The sequence below is a fragment of the Poromitra crassiceps genome (genome assembly GCF_964638095.1).
Source record: "Poromitra crassiceps genome assembly, chromosome: 16".
In the NCBI taxonomy this organism is placed as follows: Eukaryota; Metazoa; Chordata; class Actinopteri; order Beryciformes; family Melamphaidae; genus Poromitra; species Poromitra crassiceps.
In genome coordinates, this window is record NC_139645.1 from 18,086,312 (window position 1) to 18,096,765 (window position 10,454).

At 49.1% G+C, this 10,454-nt stretch overlaps 1 protein-coding gene across 2 annotated transcripts in view; it reads right to left on the minus strand.

Moving 5' to 3' along the window:
* Nucleotides 1–8,954, minus strand: part of large2 (LARGE xylosyl- and glucuronyltransferase 2) — a 55,682-nt gene extending 46,728 nt beyond the window's left edge. For both annotated transcript variants that reach the window (XR_014553423.1, XM_083652924.1), the window contains exon 1: nt 8,850–8,954. The gene's annotated coding sequence lies outside the window, so the exon portion shown is untranslated. The remainder of the gene's footprint in view (nt 1–8,849) is intronic.
* Nucleotides 8,955–10,454: the final 1,500 nt, after the last annotated feature.

The window sequence follows — 10,454 nt, forward strand, 5'->3', positions numbered from 1 at the left end:
ACAGACAGACAGACAGACAGACACACAGACAGGCAGACAGACTGACAGACAGACAGACAGACAGACAGACAGACAGACAGACACACAGACAGACAGTCAGACGGACAGACAGACAGACAGATATATAAAACCACTTTGGTGGTAGTTCTGCAATAGGTGTCTCAAGGACCACGTTTTGCCTTGAGGACACACAAACACACACACACAGACTCACACTCACACACACACACACACACACACACACACACACACACACACACAGACACACACACACACACAGACTCACAAGGTGAAAACTATATCAGCCCCGCTGTTAAAAAGAGAGTCACACAGTCCATCCTCACAAGTAAATAATTTCAAGCAGGTGCAGTTCAGGTTAACCAGCGTTGATATCTTTGACTGGAAATGTCCCAGGGGAACAAGGGAATCGTGTTTCAACAAACCCTGTAAAATATTCCAAGTATGCGGAGCACAAAACATAAGAGGAGTCTTTCCCAGGTCCGTGGAGACACACGGGACTTTGAATGTTACAGTCCTATAGGAGCGTGGGTGGTAGGCTCCAATATTCCAGGGTAAAAGTGAATTGATGGGCAATTGCTTTTATATTGGGAACTAGGGATATCCCAGTACAGTGACGTCACACCGAGTTTTTTGCATTCCATTTAAACCATCAGGAAACAAACGAGGATTAGCTCTAGCCATGCCAGCCATTGTCAGCAATAACAGTTGATAAACAACAAAAACTGTTAGCAACATGTCCACAGATAGAAGTTACAGCCCAAACACACCACATCCTAGGTTGAAGCAACGCCGAAGCAACGTCGCAGAGGGAGGCAGTTTCATTTTGGCATCCTCGTTAACAGGGCAGACCAATCACAGCGGCGGCGCGCTGAAGCGAATGCTGCAACGATAGTTTCGGCGTCTGCTCCATATTTCACGCGAGCCGCAGTAAGCCAGCAGCCAGGCATGAAGTCATTGCAAGTTGTGAGCAGGGGCAGGGCAGCGCGGGGCAAAACAGAGCATGGCGTGGAGCAAAACGGTGTGCTTCTGGTGGGAATGGCAAGGTTCCTGCTCAAAGCTTCCGTGAAACGCTGCTTCAGCGCTGCTTCAGCGCTGCTTTGAGATGCTTTATGTGTGAACCAAAGGTTAGACAGTACTGTGTGTATGACTGAGACACAAATAAGACAGAAGTGGTACTAATAATAAACAGTATTTACTACAACTTTATCTACTGTTGAAGCGTGGACCTGCCATCTTGGATTTTGAAGTCGGGGCTGGTGAGGCTCCCCGGAGATTGGCGGAGGAAGTCCGAGGGCAGGTCACGTCACAGTTGCTGACGTTTGAACCCTGACATCCCCAATTCCCAGTACAAAAGGAACGCCCCATAAGGTAGAATGGTAATGTCCCAACGAGGGGTTTGCAAATCAACATAAACCAATGCTGATCTCTCATGATACTAAGGGAGGGCCAACTGAACCATCCTTGTTATAGATGATGCAATGGTGGGTACTGTTATGAATCTGTGAGCTGACAAAGTCGTTCTTCATGGGGGCTATTATATGCCGACAGATACTTCACTCTGGCTTTAAAACAGAGTCCGCTACAGCCATTTGATTGAAACCGGGAGATTAACGGGATAAATGACCAATCGGGAGCACAGCAGGAGAAAGGGTTAAAAATAGACTCCCATGAAAAGCAGGAGTGTTGGTAGGTATGTGACGCTGTAATCTTGGGCTTTGGGGAACACTGATAGACATTTCTCATCCTTTTTCTGTCATTTTATAGACCAAACGACTAATCGATTGATCGAGAAAATAATCAACAGATAAATCGACAATGAAAATAATTGTTAGTTGTGTGTGGGTTAAATGTAAATGATTGTGTGGGTGGGGACATTATACTGCCTGTGTTGACAACCATTGACTGAATACTGCTGCTGCTGCTGTTGTTGTACAAATCCAACAGCGTCAAATCAGGATTTTTCTGATATTTCATGTAGAATTCACTCAATAAAAATAATTATATAAAAATATAATAAAAATAAGGATAATATTAATGATGATGATAATAATAATGAAGATGATGATGATGATGATGATAAATAATAATGATAATTGTTAGTTGCTGCTCTCCTGTAGAAACTGATTCCATTCTGAACTGGTGGGTCTGGAATCACTGCGTCCTTGTGCCTGCACGGCACGCACGCAGGCAGCGCTGCGTCCCTGTGCCTGCACGACACGCACACAGGCAGCGCTGCGTACCTGTGCCTGCACGGCACGCACACAGGCAGCGCTGCGTTCCTGTGCCTGCACGACACGCACACAGGCAGCGCTGCGTCTCTGTGCCTGCACGACACGCACACAGGCAGCGCTGCGTTCCTGTGCCTGCACGACACGCACACAGGCAGCGCTGCGTCCCTGTGCCTGCACGGCACGCACACAGGCAGCGCTGCGTCCCTGTGCCTGCACGGCATGCACACAGGCAGCGCTGCGTCCCTGTGCCTGCACGACACGCACACAGGCAGCGCTGCGTTCCTGTGCCTGCACGACACGCACACAGGCAGCGCTGCGTCTCTGTGCCTGCACGGCATGCACACAGGCAGCGCTGCGTTCCTGTGCCTGCACTGCACGCACACAGGCAGCGCTGCGTCCCTGTGCCTGCACGGCACGCACACAGGCAGCGCTGCGTCCCTGTGCCTGCACTGCACGCACACAGGCAGCGCTGCGTCCCTGTGCCTGCACTGCACGCACACAGGCAGCGCTGCGTCCCTGTGCCTGCACTGCACGCACACAGGCAGCGCTGCGTCCCTGTGCCTGCACGGCACGCACACAGGCAGCGCTGCCTCCCTGTGCCTGCACTGCACACACACAGGCAGCGCTGCGTTCCTGTGCCTGCACGGCACGCACGCACTTCTTTACTCTATTCTCCTCTTTAATGCCACTTCCACACAAGGATGTGCTGAATCCACTCCACCTCCCTACTGTCAGACCTGCACACACACATCAACACACACACACACACACACACACACACACACACACACACACACACACACACACACACACACACTGTGTGTGCCCACCTGACGGTATATGTTCACAAGCCATTTTTTGCGAGTCCAACTCTCAGCAAGAATCCAATTCAAGTCTCAAGTCTTTGCTCACAAGGCCAAGTCAAGTCTCAAGTCTTATGGATGAGCGTTCTATCTTCTGCTAGATGCCTTCCGATCTCCTTAGAACACAGCGTAGCTAAAACTAAGGAATTCTAAGTATGTACTGTATTATCCTCACTCCTTTACCTATTAGAATACAGTATCAGCATTGATTAGTTGACATTACCTTAGTGTTACTACTGCACCAAAAAAGAGGATTGTTCACAAGTCCCAAATCTCAAGTCTAACTTCTTTTGAGGACGAGTCTCAAGTCATGTCTCAAGTCACTATGCAGTCGCACGATTTGAGTCCAAGTCGCCATCTCGGCCTGGCGGAGGCGACCAGAATAGAACCACATGTCTCTCCCCAACTGATATCCCACTGGTTTAAAGACCACATGAACTCAGAGAGGGTCGGTGACGTATCAGACTGAAAACAGATATTGCCCGAGATGAAAGAGGGTTGAGAGGCGGGCCATAGCGTGTCGATGATTTGATTTGACAGTTCTGTGGACTGGAGTTGGCGCGTGGCCAATCCTGGTGTGTTCCGCCCCCAAATCGAGCGTGTTGTGGCGCTACGCAAGTGGGCTCTGCAGAGAACCGAGAACCTGCCTCCGCGCGTACTGCTGGTTGAAAGCCGAGACAAATGTTCCGCCTGCCGGCTTGACAGCTGCCATGTCGTGATATGATTGGTTGAAATGGAGTCGAAATTTGATAGTTGATTTTTCACTGGGCCTCGTGAAGTGGTGACTGTCACCAGGTTCACTGTGCCTGGTGAAGGAGTGACTGTCACCAGGTTCACTGTGCCTGGTAAAGGAGTGACTGTCACCAGGTTCACTGTGCCTGGTGAAGGGGGGGCTGTCACCAGGTTCACTGTGCCTCGTGAAGGAGTGACTGTCACCAGGTTCACTGTGCCTGGTAAAGGAGTGACTGTCACCAGGTTCACTGTGCCTGGTGAAGGGGTGACTGTCACCAGGTTCACTGTGACTGTCACCAGGTTCACTGTGCCTGGTGAAGGGGTGACTGTCACCAGGTTCACTGTGCCTGGTGAAGGGGTGACTGTCACCAGGTTCACTGTGCCTGGTGAAGGGGTGACTGTCACCAGGTTCACTGTGCCTGGTGAAGGGGTGACTGTCACCAGGTTCACTGTGACTGTCACCAGGTTCACTGTGCCTGGTGAAGGGGTGACTGTGACCAGGTTCACTGTGCCTCATGAAGGAGTGACTGTCACCAGGTTCACTGTGACTGTCACCAGGTTCACTGTGCGTCGTGAAGGGGTGACTGTGACCAGGTTCACTGTGCCTCATGAAGGAGTGACTGTCACCAGGTTCACTGTGACTGTCACCAGGTTCACTGTGACTGTCACCAGGTTCACTGTGCGTCGTGAAGGGGTGACTGTGACCAGGTTCACTGTGCCTCATGAAGGAGTGACTGTCACCAGGTTCACTGTGCCTGGTGAAGGGGTGACTGTCACCAGGTTCACTGTGCCTGGTGAAGGAGTGACTGTCACCAGGTTCACTGTGCCTGGTGAAGGGGTGACTGTCACCAGGTTCACTGTGACTGTCACCAGGTTCACTGTGCCTGGTGAAGGAGTGACTGTCACCAGGTTCACTGTGCCTGGTGAAGGGGTGACTGTCACCAGGGGAAATATGGTGAAATATGGTCTGACTAGCCCATCCATGAGTGAAAGAGAGTGAGAGACACAGAGAGAGAGAGAGAGAGAGAGAGAGACACTGTGGCTAACATGGAGCCCCTACAGTAGCTTCCTCTGTGATGCTAGCTGGGCAGCCTCTGTGTGCAGGGAAATGAAATGTTCTCCCCGGCTAATCCCACCTCAGCTTACACTGATAAGTCCCACAGAAAGACGCACACGCCCGGGCAGCACAGCCACAGCACAGCAGATTAAGTTAAGCACGCTTCTATGACCTGAAGAGAATAGAAAGAGCTAAATAAATACATACATAACATCCGACTTAGCGGGGCTATACTCATTCCTCTCACGTACAGCCAGGAGACGCTCGGAGGCAGCAAGGTCTAGCATTAAATAGACTCTTTGAAGTGGAGCTCAAAAGGTCTTATAGGTATGGTAAGGTATCATAATCAAATTGTGAGAGTATAATTATTATAATCAGAGCATGGTATAATCAGCCTGTGTAGGCTACATGCTAAACTAAACTAAAGACCATCTTGCAATGGGATCACACCAGGTATATCGATCAACCAATATGGACCAACCGTCCAGAGGGGTGATTGGGAACGACTCACTTTTGGAGGCCGCCTCAAGTGGCCCTTCGGGGGAACTGCAGTTTTTGGTACTTCCGCATTGGCCTCAATGCGACCAAACAAAACTGTCCCTCGATTGTCTCTTAATTCTTTGTTGTAATTCTGTGTTTCAGTTTCTGCTCGTTTCACAAAGTCGTATAAGACTGCTTTGCATTATCTGCTTGTAATGCGTCAGAATCCGCTTCAAGTGAAGTCTTAGCTCATAAAACAGTTTAAAGCCCCCCTCCAGTCAGTGTTCACTGTTTAACGATGAATGTTCTGCTGTATGATCACACGTCATCTGATTCTGTGCTACGCTATTTGCGTAAGTTACAACCGGGAAACTGAGATCTGAGATCTCAACCGGCAACAGATTTCAAAACAGGTGGTACCATTAAAGTCAGCGTAACTCATGTTAATGCTAGTGTTTCAGTCATGTCGGTGGTGTTTTGAGGCTAACGAAGCATACAGCAACAGGTAGCGGACTTGGCTAACGTAGCTAACAGCTAGCTAGCATGCTAGCTTATCCTGAGTAATCATCATAATTGAATTGACATTATGTATGACCATACCACTTATTGTCATACGTCATCGTTCAATTTTACGTAGAACCTAACTTAAATTTCTGAGAGCACAAAATGTAGTAATTTGTAGAGCAATATTTGGCGAACAGTGTGGCTAATCAACATTGTCAGGACATGAAATATATAAAAGCCCCAAATACACCCCAAAATACACTGGACACACTCCAGTGTATTATGTTAAGATATTACATGTGTTTCTGAGTGATGTCCTGACCGTTTTAATTAGCCACATTTTTCAACAAATATTTGTTGACAAATGTTGTGCTCAAGTTCAAAAAGTTAAGGTAGTTGCTAAAATGGAACGAGGATGTACGTATGACTCAATGGAACGCTACACGTAATGAATTCAATTCTGAGTGAGGACAAGCTGGCCTTTTAACTACACTGTAGCTAGCTAGCTGTTTGCTACGTTAGCTAAGCCTGCTGCCTGATGGCTGTAACCATGTTCGCCGTGCTCAAAACACAGCCATGCTCAGATCTCAGCAATAATGCAGATATTCCTTGCAGCCAAGCTACCCAGGAAATGGAATAGTGTTTGTGGCGTGTTTATCCGTGCGTATCTCCTTGGTGTAGCAAATCAGTTGACGTGAGACTATACAGCAGGCGCTCATATCTTAGAACATTTCAAATAGAACACCGACCGTTTAACAGGTAGCCTAGAAAAACGGACTGGAGGGGGCTTTATAAATGCCAAAATACACCGGGGGGGGGCTTTAAGATGGCCGACATACAGATCATGCGATACTGTGCAGAATATGAACAGATACTGTAAATACAGGTCAGAGGTCAGAGGTCAGTGCCAGAGAATAAACAGAGCTTTGATGAGACGACGAGAGAAGGAGTCATACCTGAACTAGATGAGGAACTGAAGAAAGCTATACTGGAGCCGGTGGATTAAAACAGCCACTACAAAGACTCCATTCACTGCACTGGAGAAAGCTCAGATTCTCTCTCTCTATCTCTCTATCTCTCTCTCTCACACACACACACACACACACACACACACACACACACACACACACACACACACACGTGTGGACATCTCTTTCTCCCACCTTTTCTCATTCTCTCTCTCTCTCTCTCTCTCTCTCTCACACACGCGCACACACACATGCAAGGAAATCTGTTTCTCCCGCACCTTTTCTCATTCTCTCTCTCTCTCTCTCTCTCACACTCACACACACACACACACACGCGCGCGCGGACATCTCTTTCTCCCACCTTTTCTCTCTCTCTCTCTCTCTCTCTCTCTCTCTCTCTCTCTCTCTCTCTCTCTCTGGATCGTGCTATTCCCGCAGCGTTTACACAACGTGCTGCCGCAGCCTTCACAGCAGAGAGGTGAATGGAGTGACGTCCACAGTAATACACAGCAACACATGGGGACACGCACACACACACGGACACACGCACAGACACACCCACACACACGCACAGACACACACACACACACACACACACACACACACACACACAGACACACAGACACACACACACACACACACACACACACACACACACACACGAACAGACACACCCACACACTCACAAAGACACACACACACACGCACACAGACATACGCACAGACACACACACACACACACGCTCATGCAAACACACACAAACACAGACACGCACACACACAAACACAGACAGGCACACACACAGACACAGGATTACGGTCTCCGGTCTTCACACACATCCCCTTCCAACCTGGATTTTGATGAGGAAGACGGGCTCGGCCGGCGGAGAGCGGAGTCTTGGTGTTTGATGCTCAAAACAATAGAGGTAGTGTGGACAATAGATGCAAACGAAGTGCAGATCCCTAAAACACGGCCTAATGTAGACATGGCCTAAGAGTCTTGACTGAGACTCAGGGGGTCGAACAAACCCTGTGGCGTACTGGCGCAATGACAGTGAGGGCCGGCACGTACCGGCTGAGGTGGGATCCCGGTGGTTACCGTGGGATGTACAGGCTCTGTGCTTGTTGATTTAGAAACGTTGATATCCACCTTATTTTTGAATGCCCCACTGTAAAATAATTATGGGTACAAGGTCCGGTTTAACGTGACTTGTTTGTTGCAGCTTGCCATTTCCTTTGTTATACTCTTTGGCTGTATTCAGACCCGAATTATGAACCGGAAACCGGAGTACGTTATAAACGTTATAAGTATAGTCACGTTATAAACAACTAACCAACGCTGGGGGTGTGCGTATGGAAAGAGTGTTACTCGAAATGGTTAAAAGTGAAATCAATTTGGTCATTCAGTGGCGTTTTACTGCCATGTAAAGTAATGAACGTTAGCCGCTAGCATTAGCCACAGTAGCCGACTACCCATAATGCATTACGTTATCCCAGCACCCGAACGACATTTAATGCATAAAATGAAGCTGAAAACGAAAACCAGATTTCTAAATAGCCGTTATTTTGATAAGCTGAGCAGACAAGAGTAATATAAATGGTTACTTTAACGTCTACATTATTTTCTAAACTTATAAAAGTGACATATTAACCCCTACCACACACAGGTAAGCGAGTGAATCAGAGTCCTTCTGAGTCCTGAGTGTATAGTGACTTATTGGTTAAACTCACTCCCATATAAAGGCCTGGTAACCAGCTCGGACAAGGGTGCTAGCTCTCTTGGGGGTGTGGTTAGGGCGTGCGCTTTGTAAACGGGAGATCGCGGGATCGAATCCCACCTCGACCCCCTGGGCAAGCCCTTAGCATAGGCTGCTGTGCAGACTGTCAACACAATTTAGGTTAAACACACACACACACACACACACACACACACACACACACACACCCCGTAACCAAGCAACTAGCAGCAGCAACCTTTGCCCCGTCTTCCTACCTGAGTATTTCCTCCCCGGTGCACATGTTAACATGTGGCAACAAGTCCAGGTTCAGCTGCACAGAGTCACGAACCAAGCGCTCCTCGTCCCCTCTTTCTAATCCTCTCCTTTGAGAGCTGGCCACCCTTAACAATCGACTCCACAGAGGTCTATTCTCTGTCCTCTCTCTGGTTTGTCCCAGTCGACTCCACAGAGGTCTATTCTCTGTCCTCTCTCTGGTTTGTCTCAGTCGACTCCACAGAGGTCTATTCTCTGTCCTCTCTCTGGTTTGTCCCAGTCGACTCCACAGAGCTCTATTCTCTGTCTTCTCTCTGGTTTGTCTCAGTCGACTCCACAGACGTCTATTCTCTGTCCTCTCTCTGGTTTGTCTCAGTCGACTCCACAGAGCTCTATTCTCTGTCCTCTCTCTGGTTTGTCTCAGTCGACTCCACAGAGCTCTATTCTCTGTCTTCTCTCTGGTTTGTCCCAGTCGACTCCACAGAGGTCTATTCTCTGTCCTCTCTCTGGTTTGTCTCAGTCGACTCCACAGAGCTCTATTCTCTGTCTTCTCTCTGGTTTGTCTCAGTCGACTCCACAGAGGTCTATTCTCTGTCTTCTCTCCGGTGGACTTTGGCCCAGTTCTGCACCTCCGTCACTGCATCACTCGCTTCTTCCTTCTTTCTCTCCTCCCACTTCTCTCTGTTCACAAACACGCCATCAATCTGCTGCACCTCAGAGGGAAGGCTCTGATTTCAGCCCCCTCCTCCCTCCATCCCTCCCTCCCTCTCTCTCTCTCTCTCTCTCCCTCTCTCTCTCTCTCTCTCTCGCTGTCTCTCTCTCCCTCTCACTCTCTCGCTGTCTCTCTCTCTCTCTCTCTCTCTCTCTCTCTCTCTCTTGCTGTATCTCTCTCCCTCTCACTCTCTCGCTGTCTCTCCCTCCCTCCCTCTCTCTCTCTCCTTCTCTCTCTCTCGCTGTCTCTCTCTCACTCTCTCTCTCTCCCTCTCTCTCTCTCTCTCTCTCACTCTCTCTCTCTCTCCTTCTCTCATTCAATTCAAAGGGGCTTTATTTTTCATGGGACATTTACATTGCCAAAGCAAGTGTGAAATAAAAACAAACAAAAAATGTGCGCAGTCTCTCTCTCCCCTCCCTCCCTCTCTGTCTCTCCGTCTCTCCCTCCCTCTTTCTCTCCATCTCCCCATATCTCTCGTTCCCTATCTCTCTCTTTTTCTCCCTCCCTCTTTCTCTCCCTCTCTCTCTATCCCTCTCTCTGTCCTCTCCGTCTCTCCCTCTGGTTCTCCCCCTATCTCTCTTTTTCTCCCTCCCTCTTTCTTTCTCTCTCTCTCCATCCTCTCTCTCTGTCTCCCCCCTCTCTTGCCCCCCTCTTTCTCTCTGTCTCCCCATATCTCTGCCTCTCCATCCCTCTCTCTCCCTCTGGTTCTCCCCCCTATCTCTCTCTTTTTCTCCCTCTCTCTCTATCCCTCTCTCTGTCTCTCCCTCTTTCCCTCTGGTTCTCCCCTATCTCTCTTTTTCTCCCTCCCTCTTTCTTTCTCTCAATCCCTCTCTCTCTGTCTCCCCATATCTCTCCCTCTCCATCCCTCTCTCTCGCTTTCCCTCTGCTTCCCCCC